Source organism: Bufo bufo, chromosome 4 (genome assembly GCF_905171765.1).
Source record: "Bufo bufo chromosome 4, aBufBuf1.1, whole genome shotgun sequence".
Taxonomy (NCBI): Eukaryota; Metazoa; Chordata; class Amphibia; order Anura; family Bufonidae; genus Bufo; species Bufo bufo.
Genome location: NC_053392.1, coordinates 266,298,036 through 266,317,461, shown reverse-complemented (window position 1 = coordinate 266,317,461; position 19,426 = coordinate 266,298,036).

Here is a 19,426-nt window from a genome sequence, read left to right as displayed (position 1 = left end):
TGAGGTCGAGGACCGAGAAATAGCGAGCTTTCCCTAGCCGTTCTATGAGCTCGTCTACCCGGGGCATGGGGTAGGCATCGAATTTCGACACTTCGTTGAGCTTTCTAAAGTCATTGCAGAAGCGCAGAGTACCGTCAGGTTTTGGGATGAGGACTATGGGGCTGGCCCACTCGCTCCTTGACTCCTCAATCACCCCTAACCTCAACATCGACCTTACTTCTTCTGCAATGGCCTATCGCCGGGCCTCCGGTACACGATACGGCTTTAACCGTACCCTGACGTGGGGCTCGGTGACGATGTCATGTCGGACTACCGAAGTTCGACCAGGAAGCTCAGAGAACACGTCCCTATTTCGACTCACCAACTCTTTGGCTTCCTGAGCTTGTTTGGTCGACAGACCACCCGCTATCTTTACCGCGGAGGTGCCCTCCGGGACCTCGGGTGGAGCTGGGATCTTCCCCGCAGACAAGACAGTGCTTGGGCCGTCCCCAATGAGACACTCCCTATCTCTCCACGATTTCAGTAAATTTACATGATATACTGTACCTGTTCTGGCTTCCGCCGGCCTGGCTGGGATATCTTGTAATTCACTGGCCCTACCTTCTCTTTCACCTCGTAGGGACCTTGCCACCGTGCCAAAAACTTACTGTCAATGGTGGGGACTAGCACCAGTACCCGGTCACCCGGGTTAAATGTCCGGACCTGGGCACTCCGGTTGTATACCCGGCTCTGTGCCAGTTGGGCGGCCTCCATGTGTTCCCGGACGATTGGTAGGACTGTCTCGATACGGTCCTGCATCTTTTCTATATGCTCTATAATACTCTTGTGTGGGGTGGGCTGTTGCTCCCACGCCTCTTTAGCGATGTCCAGCAACCCTCTTGGCCGTCGACCGTACAATAGCTCGAAGGGCGAGAATCCCGTAGAGGCCTGGGGCACTTCTCGCACTGCGAACAATACGTACAGCAGCAACAAGTCCCAATCCTTTCCGTCTTTGGCTACGGTTCTTTTAAGCATAGTTTTTAGGGTTTTGTTAAAGCGCTCCACTAGTCCGTCGGTTTGAGGATGGTATACGGACGTGTGTAACCGTTTAACCCCTAAAAGCTTGCAGAGCTCCCTCGTCACCTTAGACATGAAGGGTGTCCCCTGGTCGGTCAGGATCTCTTTTGGAATCCCCACTCTTGCGAACATGCCCATGAGTTCTTTAGCTATGAGCTTAGCTGAAGTATGACGTAGTGGGATCGCTTCAGGATATCTGGTGGCATAGTCTAAGACCACCAAGATATGCTGGTGCCCTCTGGCCGACTTGTTTATGGGGCCTACCAGAACCATCCCTATTCTTTCGAAGGGGACCTCAATGATGGGCATGGGTACTAGGGGACTGCGATAGTGGGGTTGGGGGCTCGTCATCTGACACACTGGACAGGATTGGCAAAACCTTTTGACCTCCTCATAAACCCCGGGCCAATAGAACCTTTGCAGAATCCGCTCTTGTTTTTCTTTTACGCCCAAATGTCCTCCCAGCACGTGGGAGTGGGCCAAGTCCAGTACCACACGGCGGTATGGCTGGGGTACCACCAGCTGCTCCACTACCTCGTGCTGCACTTTGTCCACCCTATACAGCAGGTCCTGGTTAAAAGCCAAATGGGGAAACACTGAGTCAGCCCCTGGGTGCTGAGCCACCCCATTTACCACTGTCACCCCTTCCCTCGCCCGCAATAATGTCGGATCCTGGAGCTGGGCGGTCCCGAACGTGTCACGGGATACCTCCAGGTCCGGGATGGACGGGGTTTCCACGGATTCGCCTGCCAACACCTCTAGGGGAAACCTATCGGGATGACACTCTACAGGTGATGTGGTGACCCCTACGGCTGGTATTCCCGCATCGGGATCCTCGGGCACTGGGCCAGATTGTCGTCTGTCCCTAAGGGAAGGCATATCGCTCTTCCATAGAGTCCAGAATAAAGGAAAATCCCTTCCCAGTATGGCGGCATAAGGGATTTGGCGTCCCACTCCGACGACATGCTGCACCTCTTTGCCCAACACGGACATGGTAACCCTGGCAGTGGGGTACTCCCGGCGATCCCCATGGATACAGACAATGGACAGGGTTTGCTTCTCTGGGAGTGTCTCAGACACTAAGGACGCATGCACTAGGGTTACCAGGCTCCCAGAGTCCAGCAAAGCATTAATCGGATGCCTATCGATCAAGACTTGGCACCAGGCATCTGCGGTACATACAGGCCGGGCAAAGAAAGAGGACCGGCGAGCGAACCCGCAGTCCATGGGTTCAGGTGTTTGAGGACAGTTCGCTGCCCTATGTCCCAGGCCGTGGCAGTGCCAACATTGAATCCCCGTGGTCTCTCTTCCCTGGAGTAGGACTAGCCTTCCCCCCCCTTTGTGGTTGGGTCCCTTTTTCCGGATCCCTAGCCTGAGAGGGAGCCTGACGGGATTCCCGTACCTGCGCTGAGTCCCGCACCAAGTCCTGGGTCGCCACATACCTCTCGACTAGGCTTACTAACTGATCCAGGTTGCCGGGGTCTCCCTGACCAACCCAGCGCTGTATGGCCCTTGGCAAGGTCCGCACCAAACGATCGACCACCACACGTTCCACCATCTGCGAGGGGCTCAATGTCTCAGGCTGCAGCCATTTTTTTACTAGGTGTAACAGGTCATAGGCCTGGGACCGAGCAGGCCGGGACTCAGAGAAGGCCCACTGGTAGACTCGATGTGCACGCACATAGGTATTAACCCCAAGACGAGCTAACACCTCCCCCTTCAGCCTCTTATAGCTCTTGGCTTCCTCCTGACTGAGGTCGAAGTAGGCCTTTTGTGCGTCTCCCACTAAAAATGGTGCTACTACTTCGGCCCACTGTTCTGCAGGTAACCTTTCCTGTTCCGCAGTGCGTTCGAAGGCCATCAGGAACGCCTCGATATCATCCTCGGGGCCCATCTTTCTTAACGCTGAGCGCACCTTATCCCGGGCAGCAGGTAGGACTGCGGTTCCCCCTGGGACGGCTTGTTGTTGTAACACACGCATGGACTCCTGGATAGTCGCCAGTTGCTGGGCCAGTAGACTATTCAACTGCCGCTGGTCTCTCAGGGCTTCCTCATGTCTCCGAGTAGCCTCCTCATTACTTTGCACCAAGTGTCTAATGGCTTCCTCCATCTTATCTGGAGCCACAAAACTTGCCGGTTTAATATATGACATACAGTCCAAACAACACAATTTTTCGGCCTCACTGCTGTTTGCCCGCTGAAGCCACCAATTGTGGGGATCCGCTCTGGTAGGCAGTGGTAGCGGGTGCAGTATAGAGGCATCACAGACCGGTCTTGGTGTAAAACACAATGCTTTGTTTATTCACACGGTGCATATTTGTGAAAGACGGTGCAGTTCATAGGGAGGGTGGTCACACACAGCAAAATAAAAGTTCAAACACAGCAAGTCCCTGCTGCAGGCTACTTGAGGCCTGTTTCCGTCACATAAAGCAAAGTCTATTTAAAGCCAGGAGTAATGTCACCTTTTCTCCTTGGTGAAGTAAATCCACGGGTCCGGCTCCTAGCCACAGGACATGGATCCCTCCTGGATTCAGCTGCGGGTCCCTGCACACTCCTTTACAGGCCTCAGCACGCAGCCCAGCTCACCTCCACTCCTCACTCTCACAGCCAGAGAACACAGAAGCTCCACACTGTGCACCACACCCTTGTTGCTGGTCAGGTTTTAACCCTTCCCTGCAAAACCTGGCCTGGACCGTGGGGAGACAGGCACCCGCCCGCATATCTGCCTGCTCCCAATAAGAGCCGGCCCGGATCCATTGTTAACAGCGTAACCGCTGCAAAATGCACTTTTCCGGCTCTTACTCCAGCGGGGCCAGGACCCCCGCTGGCACGTACCTCCCGTTTACCACCACCCCAGGTACTCTCCTACATGATATACACCTGAATTAATTAGGATTGTTAGTAAAGTATTTTTCCTGTATACTGTACGTTGGATTTGATACGGGTATTGCTTTCGCTGTAACACTGTATGTAATTTTATGAAATGCTATTTTGCAATGATAACACTGCTGTTGTCATGATTTTTTTAATATATCACTCTAAATGATTGTAATTTACTCATTGATTGTTTGATTATGTCAATGTGTTTAAATATGTACTGTGCACTGCCCACAATGTCACTGCTTGAGAAAAATCCCATTGAGAGGATTGAAACGTCGCATGCTTGGTGATTAAAGCTTCTTTTACTTCTTCACTACTCGGATGTGCTGCGGATTTCATTTATTCTACATTGTTTGGAGGTGGATCGCCGACTCAGCCGCTGGCACTCCGTCTGTACTATATAGACAGTGGTGCTGCCCACATTCCTTGGTTTATATATATATATATATATATATATATATAAGAAATAGCAGCACTAGTCAAAATTTATACAGTAGGCGCAATCCCTCCAGGCCGTGGCTGTAGGTTATTGAGCCCATATACATCCAAAAATCATAGAATGAGTCAGCACTCCAGTTCGGTGAAGATGGTGGACCACTTTATTCACTTCCAGTGTTTCAGCCCAACACAATGAGGCCGTTCTCAAGCAATGTGACATGTGCACACACATAGGGTAGTAGGTCGGATCAAATTAATGATCAATAATGGGCTCAATTTTGTACAATTAATCCATGTATCAAGATACAAATCTTATTAAACATTAGTGCAACCATAAATTATAATGCAGTATATTCGTCATCTGTGAACATCACATCATATGTAAAAAATTATAAAATCCAGTGCAAATATACATTCATTAATAAATGTGCTCATCACCGACTCCTGTGTGTCAATTAAAATAATGTATGAACACCTGTGAAGGTGTATAGTAACTTACAGGATCATCGCCATGGAGGCATATGTCTCATGTGCAGAGATGAATTAGAGTCTGTATGTTCGCACTGCACATGCTCTGTCTCTGATTTCATGTTTAAAGCGACAGCTAGAAACGTCAGGAATTGCGCCTGAGTGCATACGTTGCATATGTAATGAGGTAATAGTTAAGTGACGTGCTAATGCCTGTCCGCGCTTGCACACTGGCTATGCCCATACATGGATACACAGGGGCAGTCATAAGCGCATGCGCTAATCACGGAAATCGTCTTCAATCAAATTATTAATAAATCCGTTACACATTATGGTGATGGCTACAGTAGTTCTAGTTATGATCTGTCAAATATGCAATCATATATCCATATACCTCAGGTCTAGGATTAAAGAAATGAAATACAATAGAAATACATGCCTACCTGTATACAGGTTATTATTAGTGGGGAAGCCACTGTCTAATAGATAAGGACATTATTATATTAAATAAATAAAAAACTCAAGTGGCTTGAACCATGGCTCAATATAAAGATGGCCACTATTTTAATCCAGCCACCAGTCGGCACCCCAGTCATGTTCAGTGGCTGAGCATTGCCAACAACTGTGACACAACCTTACGGAAGCACGATCAGTGTCTCAGTAGGTTACGTTTACCTCATTGGGGCTGCAAAACAATATCATGGCACAATATAACCCTAAATTTAGGGTAAGTACTGTATGTGAAGCATTTAAAGCACACTGGGTTCTTATATAGACCAAGAAGTATCTAACTTATATTATTTTTTTTTACCTGACACTAGGGACAGGGATATCGATCGCACAATATCAGGTAAGTATAAATCTCATATCTTACCTGATATTGAGCGATCGATAGCCCTGTCCCTAGTGTTGGGTAAAAAAATATATAGCCGCGAGTAAATGGATGTGAGTACGTTTTGTTTTGTTTTTAAACGCCATTTCAGGAAAAATGTATTCCTTCTCACAAAGCGAGAAGAAATTTGGCGAATCAAAATTTTCCTGAACTTCAGATCGCAGTTAATTCCCTTCGGTGCACTCAGCACTAGCTGTTACAGTGTCATTATCACCTTCCAGCACCATTGGCTCATGACCGCTGAGGCAGTATTTTCAGCATCAAGCTCGTTAACAGAACAATGTGATTTTATGGTGGTAATAAGTGTAATCTGTAATGCAATTAATACTAATTACAGATGATTAATAATATCATCTTTAAATGTATACAGTGCTTGGCATATAAGAAGCCGCTCTCTAAGATGGATGTACTTTTTATGTCACTTTTTTCAATGTCCTTCCTCTGGAGTCAGTCATCTTTTCTGTTAATATTAGAGATGAGCGAATCGAAGCTGACGAAGTGGAATTCGATCTGATTTCAGTAATTATTCTATTCGCACCGAATACGAATTTCCTCATGCTTCGTGGTAACGAATCACATTTTTTCCTAAAATGGCTGCTGCACGTGTGAGGACATGGAGCAAAGAACTCTGGGAACGAGGGATCACCCACAATGTCATGCATGCAGCCAATCAGCAGCCAGCCCCGTGATGTCACAGCCCTATAAATAGCCGAAGCCATTTTGGATTCAGCCATTTTCTAGTGTACTTAGTGCAGGGAGAGACATCAGCAGGTGCTAGGGACAGTGGTAGAAAAGACTTGAAAACTTATTTTGCTGTCTAGAAGTTCAGGGAAAGGGTAGGGAGGAATCATTCCACAGCATTGAAGCAGAACAGGGTCCAATAAGAGAGTTTAGAGTCTGGGTAATAGGAACAATCCTATTACACCTTGCTGCACTGACTGTAGATCCAAATTGCCATTATACAGCTGCTCATTTCAGGTTTGCAATACCTCTGTAATTCCAGCAAACCGTTCATGTTATTGGGGTCTTATTAGTCCTTGTGCGGTGCAATTATATGTTCTAAAGCCTTTTTTTGTTGTGTATTAGTGGGGGAAAAATATGTTGAAGTGAGAAAATTACAGCCCTTTTTAGCGTATATTAGTGGCAACAAAATATATAATTTGCCGTTCACTGCCATGTGTATTAGTGGGGGAAAAGAAACAGGGCTTATTAGCAGTTGTGTGGTGAAGTGAGAAAATTAAAGCCCTTTTTGGCGTGTATTAGTGGCAAAAGAAAAACTTCAGTTCATATGTTCTAAAGCCTTTTTTGGCGTGTATTAGTGGGGAAAAAGAAAAATGGCTTATTAGTCGTGTGGTGAAGTGAGAAAATGAAAGCCCTTTTTGGCATGTATTAATTTCCTTTTTATTTACTTATTTGATCTAAGGCCCCTTTCAGACGGGCGAGTATTCCACGCGGATGCGATGCGTGAGGTGAACGCATTGCACCCGCACAGAATCTGGACCCATTCACTTCAATGGGGCTGTTCACATGAGCGGTGATTTTCACGCATCACTTGTGCGTTGCGTGAAAATCGCAGCATGCTCTATATTCTGCGTTTTTCATGCAACACAGGCCCCATAGAAGTGAATGGGGTTGCGTGAAAATCGCAAGCATCCGCAAGCAAGTGCGGATGCGGTGCGATTTTCACGCATGGTTGCTAAATGACAGTCTATTCACTGTATTATTTTCCCTTATAACATGGTTATAAGGGAAAATAATAGCATTCTGAATATAGCGCTGGAGGGGTTAAAAAAATAAAAACATTAACTCACCTTCTCCTCTTGTTCGCGTAGTTCCCGGTCTCTTCTTTACTTCTTTAATGATGAACTACCGGCTAGGACCTGTGGTGACGTCAGATCACATGCTCCAATCACATGGTCCATCACCACGGTGATGGATCATGTGATTGGAGCATGTGATCTGACGTCACCAAAGGTCCTTTAGCCCACAGCTCATCATTAAAGAAGTAAAGAAGAGAACGGGAAATACGCGAACAAGAGGCGAAGGTGAGTTAATTTTTTAATTTTTTTTTAACCCTCAATTGATCACCTAGTAAGCATTCTGTATTCAGAATGCTATTATTTTCCCTTATAACTATGTTATAAGGGAAAATAATAACATCTACACAACACCTAACCCAAACCTGAACTTCTGTGAAGTAGCTCGGGTTTGGGTACCAAACATGTGTTATTTTTCTCACGCGAGTGCAAAACGGATTACAATGTTTTGCACGCGTGCGGAAAAATCGCGGGTGTTCCCGCAACGCACCCGCACATTTTCCCTCAACGCCCGTGTGAAAGAGGCCTAACAGTATGTCAGATAGAGAAGTGACAGGCCCTGCACAAGGGAGGGGCACAGACCTAAATGATTCTGGCGCAGGCACAGGTCGCAGCAGAGTAAGGGTCCATTCACACGTCCGCAATTTCGTTCCGCATTTTGCGGAACGGAATTGCGGATTCATTCATTCCTATGGGGCAACACGATGTGCTGCCCGGACATGGAATTGCGGATCAGCGGCTCCACAAAACACGTTGCGGATGTGTGAATGGAGCCTAAGGGAGCGTGGCAGCAGGGGTCACTTCAAGAGGCCTGAGCTCCCATTGTCAGCTAGCAGTTGTGTCTTGACCCAGCGATTCTTGAATGGTTGACTCAATCTTCAATTTCGTCGCAAGTGACATCAGACACCCCCAGCCAAGAGTCGGTGGGTTTGTCAGACACAATCCTTCATCATCATCGTAAGAAGAGGGTGGCAGCTTCTGCGTGAGGCAGCGGTGGAGCCAGCAAGTCTGTAGCGTGGCCGGGAGTCAGCAGGGTGGCAGCAGTAGGAGGTTGGGAGCCAAACGTGCCCGGGATAGACCACCCGATTCGCAGGGGCCTACCGACCCGGAAAGTAGTGGTGCAGGGGTTCATGGAGGCAGTGGTGGTAGCAGTCAGTCAGTGTAGAGTGTTGGTGGTAAAATCACCTACTCGGAAGTGTGGCAGTTTTTTGTTAAGCCGCCAGGGGAGGTGAACATGGCCATTTATCAAATCTGTAGGCACAAGGTGAAGCGTGGTTAGGATGCCAATGTTGGCATCACGGCTATGCAAAGTCACAGTAAAGTGGCCTGGGAGAACCATGGCTCTAATGTGGTGGTCCAGCCGGCCGCAGCAACCGCTACATCACCCAGTGGCACGCACCTGATTTCAGGCAGTCATGGCTCCACCACCTCAGCCGAAGGGAGCTGTCTGTCCTTCCCATCATCTGCTGGTCCTGATCCTCCTGCTCCTCCTCCTCCTAGTCAGTCATTTGGTCAGCAATCAATCACCAAAGCGATTGCCAAGAGGCAACAGTATGCGTGCACTCATCCCACGGCGCAGAAGCTGAACGTGCTCCTAGCCAAGTTACTGGTACTGCAGTCCCTCCGTTTCCATGTTGTGGACTCTGCACCTTTCAGAGAACTGATGGCTTGTGCCGAGCAGAGGTGGAGAGTCCCAAGCCGTCATTTCTTTGCCAAAAAGGCAGTACCAGCCCTGCACACCTATGTAGAACAGGTGGGCCAGTCCTTAAGCCTTTCAGTGTCTGCCGAAGTGCATGGCAGCGCCGACGTGTGAAGCTGTAACTATGGTCAAGGACAATATATGTCCTTTATGCCCCACTGGGTAAATGTGGCTCCTGCCCAGCCAAACCAGCAACTTGGCCAGGTGAAGCCGCTGCCCCTCCTAGTTCTCAAGCCATTGGTCCTGCGACAATGTCCGACTCTGTCTCCTCATTAGAGCTGAGCACGAATATTCAAATCACAAATTTTAATTGCGAATATCGCCAATTCGAGAAGTCGCGAATATTTTGAATATAGTACTATATATTCGTATTCATTAATAGTGTTGATCGCGAGTATTCTAATCACGAATTTATTGTGAATTTATCGCGAATATCGTCACTCAAAGGGAACCTGTCACCGGGATTTTGTGTATAGACCTGAGGACATGGGTTGCTAGATGGCCGCTAGCACATCCGCAATATCCAGTCCCCATAGCTCTGTGTGCTTTTATTGTGTCAAAAAAACAATTTTATACATATGCAAATGAACCTGAGATGAGTCCTGTCCCCTGACTTATCTCAGGGACAGGACTCATCTTAGGTTAATTTGAATATGTATCAAATTGTTTTTTTTTACACAATAAAAGCACACAGAGCTATGAGGACTGGGTATTGTGGATATGCTAACGGCCATCTAGCAACCCATGTCCTCAGCTCTATACACAAAATCCCAGTGACAGGTTCCCTTTAACAACATCCCTAGCAACCAATAGGAAAGTTGCCTACCCCTTAGTGTTGATCGCAAATATTATAATTGCAAATTTTTATCGCGAATATATTACATTGCCAATTTTCGCAATCAAGTAGATAATGACTGAAGATCACGAATTCTCGAATTTATGGCGAATATTCAGCCAAACATTCACAGAATATTGCAAATTTGAATATTTCCTATGCTGCTCATCACTACTCCTTATCCTCCACCTTGTCCTCAGCCTCCACTGCATGGACAATTCACAGTGCCACTCCAGCATGCCACATGTGTAGGGCACGGCGGTGTCCCGCTGTTCTGCACCTAGTTTGCCTGGACGAATAGAGTCACACAGGGGAGGAACTGCTCCGTGTCCTTCATCAAGAAATCAAATCCTGGCTTTCTCCACGACAACTCAAAATGGGAATCATGGTGACCAACAACAGGAAGAACATTGTGTCGTCGCTGCATCAAGGAGGGCTGAGCCATGCGTCCTGCATGGCACACGTGTTAAACATGCTAAAAATGACCAGGAAACTTTGCATGCACTTCAGCCATTCATACACCGCCAAGCACACCCTCCTTGAGCTGCAGCGGCAGAAGGGCGTCCCCCAACATAGGCTAATATGCAACGTTTCCACCCGTTGGAATTCCACCCTCCATATGTTGGACCGACTGTACGAACAGAGAAAGGCCATAAATGATTTCTTGATGATACAGGCAGACAGAGGTATTCCCCTGTGTTACTTTGATGTAAGCCAGTGGCAGCTCATGCGTTACACCTGCCGTTTGCTCGTGCCCTTTGAGGAGACTTTATTTGTCAGTTGCCAGGACTACGGGATGAACAACATCATTCCACTGATTCATATCCTGGAAAAATGCTGGCAAATCTGGCTGGTCAGGGGACTGGAGATGTTGCGCCTACATCTCACGGCCACATGAGCCCTGTGGGGGTTGAACTGGAGGAGGAGGTGGAGGAGGAGATTGGAGCACAAGCAATGTGTAGCGAAATGGGTGGTTTTTCTTCACAGGTGACAGGTGAGGAGGAGCAGGAGAAGACGAAGGAGCAAGAGGGAGATGAGGAAGACGAGGCAGATGACCCAGACACAGCGTGGCAGTATGCAGTGGAGATGGAGGCAGGGAGTCCCTCCAAGTCGCTTGCACAAATGGTCCAATGCATGCTCACTTGCTTGCGTTGTGACAGCCAAATTGTTACCATTTGGCAGAGGGATGACTACTTGCTCTCCACCATGTTAGACCCTTGCTATCAGTCCAAAATGGGGGTCTTTTTTACATCCGCTGAGAGGGATTACAAACTGAACTACTATAGAGACATCATATGTAGTCAGTTGGCCACTGCCCATCTGCGCCATCATCCATCCTCTTGCAGGTCTGACCTGGGGGGTGTGGGGTGGCAGGAGCAGTACCAGCTCCATTAGCAGCAGCCTGAGTTTAGAGACGCTGATGAGCAACTTTCTTCACCCGCATAATGAAGAAACTACTCACCAGCAGCTAGACAAAGAGCAGAACCTCCTCATGCTGCTGCTGCCACCTCTACACTCTGTCATTGTGCCATTCTTTGGTCTCCTGATGCTGCTGCTACCTCCCCACTATGTCACCTTGCTACTCTGTGGTCTCCTGATGCTGCTGCCACCTCCACACTATGTTACCTTGCCACTCTGTTGTACCCTGATGCTGCTGCCACCTCCATACTATGTCACCTTGCCACTCTGTGGTCTCCTTATGCTGCTGCCACCTCCACACTATATCACATTGCCACTCTTTGGTCTCCTGATGCTGCTGCCACCTTCACACTATGTCACCTTGCCACTCTGTGGTCTACTGATGCTGCTGCCACCTCCACACTATGTCATTTACCCTCCCCACTATTTTGCCTTTTTGGACTGATTGACATCATCATTTATTTGACCCTTCTTCTGATCTGTAAGAAGTAAGGAAAAATGAGACTAACATTGGATCCTGTCTGTGTAGCAACTATAAGGCTTGAATTGTCCCATCAGAATTGGCTTATGATTTGGTAGCCAAAAGCAGGAGTGGGTACAAACACAGAAGACATGCAAATATTCCATTCATGTGTCATCTCTGTTTTGGATCCACTCCTGTTTTTTTTTGCATTAGCAATACTGATGATAACTGACCAAATGCTGACCGAGTGAATGCGGATGCTCAACAAACAGGATCCGTGTATTGGGGGGTTATTGTTCTGACGGATCAGAGGAAGGGCAAAATAATCTGTGACGTCAACACAAACTTACTGCTGACACCCTCTCAACTCTGTCATGGGGGCTCTACTTGTATAAACGTTTAATAGAACAGGTTCTATAGACATCTATGTGGAATCAGCTGACAATGGTGTAAAAGAAGTGCGCTCTTTCAAGCTATAGTAGGATTTTGGGCCTCTGCACGGTTTTTATACCTGATGCTAACATCGACCTGTAAGGCTGAGTTCACACTTGAGTTATGGCCCTATAACTGCCCAAAGAAGTGTGCTGTGATTCTAGGAGTGACGCCTGTCATCTGCGTGTCATACTGACTCACAGTATTGTTTCACTAACAAAGCAGATTAACTATGCCTGTTGCTGCAAGGCAAAGTGTTCTACACCACCATATAGGCTCTCTGCAGCCAGGAAATAGATCAAATTAATTTGGACCAAATCTAATCTTTTAGGAACCGACCGAATACATTTTTTAGAAATACGCTAATTTCTAGTTAATATATTTGATGAAATCTATAGACTCTTACAAGAAGAAGTAAAGGTGCTCTGCTTGGTAAGTATTGAGTGACGGTTTAACCAGATAGCAGTTTGTATCATCACAAAAAAGGTTTTTCGTAGAGCTTTCAGTCAGATATATTATTATGTTTCCGAATAATACATTGACAAGCTGGGACCAGTAGTATCAACTAGTACTTAAAGGTGTATTCCACCTGCATTAAGGCTGCAAGCTGTGACCTAACCAGAACCCATACCTGTACATATAACTAGAGTTTCAATTTACCCTGCAGTCCATTTTTCTAGCTCCTATGTGAGCCTGCAACACACCCATATTATTATGATGCCTGATCTTCCCTAAAAAACTTCAAAGACTACAATTCCCACAATCCCTAGCTTTTCTGCTGTGAATTTGTGCTTTTTCATAAGTGTTGATGTTTATTGATTGGCTGCCTGATATACAGTCTGGTCATGCCCCCTCTCCTCAGAAATCACCAGCACACTAACGCTCCCTTTTATTTCACAAGACATTTAGCTAGAGAATTCATAGTAACACACTGAGCATGCTCGACCTAACAACGGCTCAGAACTACAGGTCGATGCCATGGTAATTTATGAGAAAATACAGTGGGTAGCAGAGGAAGAAAACTACTTTTATAACTACTGAACAGTAAATATGTGAAATTTACATTATATTACTAGCAGAAGGACCCCACTTTGCACGGGTATATTACATCTCTTTCAATTAATGTTTGTATGTGTCATTAAAAGATATGGACAGTATCCACTATAACAGTGACCATCTACAGTACCCCACCCCTTAACAGTAACATACACAGTGTCCTTCCCTTTAACAGTGACCTCCACAGCGGCCGCCCCTTTATTAGCGGCCTCCACAGTACCCCGTCTCATTAACAGTGATTTCCACAGTAACTCGCCCTCTTAACAGTGACCTCCACAGAGCTCCGTTCCCTTAAATCTGACCTCCACAACACCCCGCCCCCCTAACAGTGACCTCTACAGCACCATGCCCTTAACACTGACCTCCATAGCGGACAGTCCCCTAAACTGTGACCTCCACCATTCCCTGCCCCCTTAACTGAGACTTCCACAGCGCCCGCCCCTTTACCAGTGACCTCCACAGCGGCCGCCCCTTCATTAGTGACCTCCACAGTACCCCATCTCCTTAACAGTTATTTCCACAACACCCCGTACCCTTACCAGTGGCCTCTACAGCAATCTGCACCTTAACACTGACCTCCATAGCGGACCATCCCCTTAACTGTGACTTCCACAGCAGCTTGCCCCAGTGGTGGCCAGAGGTATGGTTTTAGGCGGGACAGTCCGGCTTTCAGACTCCGTCCTCTGTCCGGCGCAAGGCCTGGACGTACACAGGAATATCCTTTAGAACAGCTCAGTTTCAGACAGCAGCACTGTGCTGTCTGAGCATGAGCTGCAGGGAGAAAGTCCCCCTCCCTCCCACCCCTGCAGCTGACAGAAGTTGATTTTTACCTTCATTTTGTCAATCCCCATCGGCTGCAGAGTGGTAGGGGGCGTAGCCTTATCGGGACCTGGGGAGGGGTTTTTAAGTCTGTCTTTTGACCTTTTACCTGTCCCTGAACTGTGATTTGCACAGAACTCCGCCTCCCTTAACAGTGTCATCCACAGTGCCCTGCCCCTTTAAAGCTGACCTACAGCAGTAAATAAAAATGGCTGGGTTGTTATGGAAACCTGGTGTAAAACTGTGTGTATGTGGAGACTAAGGGCCTGCGAGCTTTTATTGGCTGATAAGGGTCATGTGACCAGGTTTCTATTGGCGAATGCATTTTTAAAAATATCTCAGGAACGGTACGTGCTGGAGAGCTGAGACCCGGTCTAAAAGCTTTATTTTGGATGTCTTGGATTGATTACCTGACCCTGCTGTAACTGAACTGTAAGTTGGCTGAACAAGCAATAAACTGTGTTGAAGTGACTTTGTTGTGTCCCTGCCTTTCTTCAAAACTCGTCATAGGAGCCCACGGCATTACAATGGTTTAACTGACAAGGCAAAATAAAATCAACCACATTGATTAGGATACTAAATAAATTAAAAAAAAAAAATCAATCATGCACTAATATTTAGAAAGCCAAGACGGGTGTTATCAAAGCATTATCTGATACATATATGATATACAGTCCTGATCAAAAGTTTAAGACCACTTGAAAAATGGCAAAAAATCATATTTAGCATGGCTGGATCTTAACAAGGTTTCAAGTAGAGCTTCAACATGCAACAAGAAGAAATGGGAGTGAGACAAAACATTTTTTGAGCATTCAATTTAATGAAAACAACGAATAAACTGAAACAGGCTGTTTTTCAGCTGATCAAAAGTTTAGGACCACACCTCCAAAAAATAAAAAATAAACCCCCCAAAACAGAAATCCAACTTCCAAACATGAACTCAGTAATGAGTAGCTCCGCCGTTATTGTTTATCACTTCCAAAATTTGTTTCGGCATGCTTTTTGCAAGCGTTTCCATGAGGTGAGTGGGAACATTTTTCCAAGTGGTGAAGACTGCCCCACAAAGGCCATCTACTGTCTGGAACTGTTGTCAATTTTTGTAAACTTCCCTTGCCATCCATCCCCAAAGGTTTTCAATTGGATTTAGATCAAGGGAACATGCAGGATGGGCCAAAAGAGTGATGTTATTCTCCTGGAAGAAGCCCCTTGTCCTGCGGGTATTGTGTACTGATTGTGTACTGTAGCCTTGTCCTGCTGAAAAACCCAGTCGTTACCACACAGACGAGGGCCCTCTGTCATGTGGAATGTTCTCTGCAACATCTGGACATAGCCAGCGGCCGTTTGACGCCCCTGCACTTCCTGAAGCTCCATTGTTCCACTAAAGGAAAAAGCACCCCAGACCATTATGGCGCCCCCTCCACTGTGGCGCGTAGAAAACATCTCAGGTGGGATCTGCTTGTCATCAGCACTGAGCCGGAGGATGCAATTGGCTGTCCGTCAAGACACTGGACGTTTTATTCTCTGATGAGATTTTTTTTTATCTTGATGGTCCTGATGGTTTCCAACGTTACATTTTAAAGGCATGTGGTCCTAAAATTTGGATCAGCTGAAAAAAAAGCCTGCAACAAAAAGTATGTGAACCCTTTGGAATGATATGGATTTCTGCACAAATTGGTCATAAAATATGATCTGATCTTCATCTCAGTCACAACAATAGACAATCACAGTCTGCTTAAACTAATAACACACAAAGAATTAAATGGTACCATGTTTTTATTGAACACACCATGTAAACATTCACAGTGCAGGTGGAAAAAGTATGTGAACCCATAGACCAGGGATGGCCAACCTGAGGCTCTCCAGCTGTTGCAAAACTACAACTCCCAGCATTCCCAGACTACCTACAGCTATCAGCCTACAGCAGGGCATGGTGGGAGTTGTAGTTTTACAACAGCTGGAGAGCCGCAGGTTGGCCATGCCTGCCATAGACTAATGACATCTCCAAAAGCTAATTGGAGTGAGGTGTCAGCCAACTGGAGTCCAATCAATGAGATGAGATTCGAGGCGTTGGTTACAGCTGCCCTGCCCTATAAAAAAACACCCACCAGTTCTGGGTTTGCCTTTCACAAGAAGCATTGCCTGATGTTAATGATGCCTCGCACAGAAGACCTACGATTAAGAGTTTTTGACTTGCATAAAGCTGGAAAGGGTTATAAAAGTATCTCCAAAAGCCTTGCTGTTCATCAGTCCACAGTAAGACAAATTGTCTATAAATGGAGAAAGTTCAGCACTAATGCTACTCTCACTAGGAGTGGCCGTCCTGTAAAGATGACTGCAAGAGCACAGCACAGACTGCTCAAAGAGGTGAAGAAGAATCCTAGAGTGTCAGCTAAAGAAGACTTACAAAAGTCTCTGGCATATGCTAACATCCCTGTTAGCAAATCTATGATACGTAAAACACTAAACAAGAATGGATTTCATGGGAGGATACCACAGAGGAAGCCACTGCTGTCCAAAAAAAACATTGCTGCACGTTTACAGTTTGCACAAGAGCACCTGGATGTTCCACAGCAGTACTGGCAAAATATTCTGTGGACAGATGAAATCAAAGTTGAGTTGTTTAGAAGAAACACACAACACTATGTGTGGAGAAAAAGAGGCACAGCACACCAACATCAAAACCTCATCCCAACGGTGAAGTATGGTGGTGGGGGCATCATGGTTTAGGGCTGCTTTGCTGCGTCAGTGCCTGAACGGATTGCTATCATCGAAGGAAAAATGAATTCCTAAGTTTATCTAGACATTTTGCAGGAGAACTTAAGGCCATCTGTCCACCACCTGAAGTTCAAAACAAACAAGTGGAAGTAATGTATCAAAATATTATTTATTATAAAATATAAAATATGGGAAAACTACAGGATGAAGTACAAGAATACGGAGAAGCACAGGGTCAATGACACCAAACAGTCACCAATAGGTCTGTGAAATATAACACACAGATAAATACAGTCCATGAATCAGGATAGAAGCCCAAGGATGACCAGGGTAGCAGGACACCAAAGTCGCCGCAATAATGCTATGTACAACAAGTACAAGTGACCATACCTGGTGATCCATGAGCTATCCCACACATACCAAAATACATGGGTGCCTAGACATACCAATATAATAATGAGTACTGAAAAAGATGAATGTCTCAGTCTCAAAAAAATAATAACAACATGCACCTAAATATGGGGGACTCACTATGGATATAAGCAGAGGTCCCTGTGTGGCAGTGTGGAGCTGTACTAGTAACAGGACGTACCTGAAGACATATTCTGGATGTTTTGCAAGTGGTAATTGTAGCTGTCTAGTTGACAGGTGGCCTTTGTGTAGGTTAATAGCACCACCTGAAGTTCAACAGAAGATGGGTGTTGCAACAGGACAAGGACCCAAAGCATAGAGGTAAATCAACAACAGAATGGATTAAACAGAAGAAAATACGCCTTCTAGAGTGGCCCAGTCAGAGTCCTGACCTCAACAGCTATTGAGATGCTGTGGCATGACCTCAAGAAAGCGATTCACACCAGACATCCCAAGAATATTGCTGAACTGAAACAGTTCTGTAAAGAGGAATGGTCAAGAATTACTCCTGACCGTTGTGCACGTCTGATCTGCAACTACAGGAAACGTTTGGTTGAAGTTATTGCTGCCAAAGGAGGTTAAACCAGTTATTAAATCCAAGGGTTCACATACTATTTCCACCTGCACTGTAAATGTTTACATAGTGTGTTCAATAAAAACATGGTAACATTTAATTCTTTGTGTGTTATTAGTTTAAGGAGACTGTGATTGTCTATTCTTTGTGACTTAGATGAAGATCAAATCACATTTTATGACCAATTTGTGCAGAAATCCATATCATTCCAAAGGGTTCACATACTTTTTCTTGCAATTGTATATGACATATATGATATACAGTATAAATAAATCAATAAATAAGTATATTTTAGCTAGTGATTTACAATAGCTCCACAATGAACTATTGGTGGACTACTGGATGCATCCAAGGCCAAAAATATGTGATCAATTAACCCCTTCAGGACCTTGAGATTTTCAGTTTTTTTTCTTTTTGTTTTTTACTCCCTGCCTTCTCAGAGCCATAACTTTGCAGTCTACAAAAAAACTGTATGCTTTGTCGATCGATGTGAACACTGTCCTATTATTGGACCCACAACCTAATTCAAGTCCATACAACTTGTGATAGCAATACTTAAGCAACATAAGCAGGTTGTCTCAATTACTTCTTTATAATACAAAGCTACTCACGAGACCTTGTAACATTTAATTTAGAATCAATCCATTTATTATCTTCACATGCAATAACAGAATAGTTTAGGCAGTATATACAGTACAGACCAAAAGTTTGGACACATCTTCTCATTCAAAGAGTTTTCTTTATTTTCATGACTATGAAAATTGTATTCACACTGAAGGCATCAAAACTATAAATTAACACATGTGGAATTATATACAGTACAGACCAAAAGTTTGGACTCACCTTCTCATTCAAAGAGTTTTCTTTATTTTCATGACTATGAAAATTGTAGATTTACACTGAAGGCATCAAAGCTATGAATTAACACATGTGGAATTATATACATAACAAACGAGTGTGAAACAACTGAAAATATGTCATATTCTAGGTTCTTCAAAGTAGCCACCTTTTGCTTTGATTACTGCTTTGCACACTCTTGGCATTCTCTTGATGAGCTTCAAGAGGTAGACCCCTGAAATAGTTTTCACTTCACAGGTGTGCCCTGGCAGGTTTAATAAATGGGATTTCTTGCCTTATAAATGGGGTTGGGACCATCAGTTGCGTTGAGGAGAAGTCGGGTGGATATACAGCTGATAGTCCTACTGAATAGACTGTTAGAATTTGTATTATGGCAAGAAAAAAGCAGCTAAGTAAAGAAAAACAAGTGGCCATCATTACTTTAAGAAATGAAGGTCAGTCAGTCAGCCGAAAAATTGGGAAAACTTTGAAAGTAAGGGCTATTTGACCATGAAGGAGAGTGATGGGGTGCTGCGCCAGATGACCTGGCCTCCACAGTCACCGGACCTGAACCCAATCGAGATGGTTTGGGGTGAGCTGGACCACAGAGTGAAG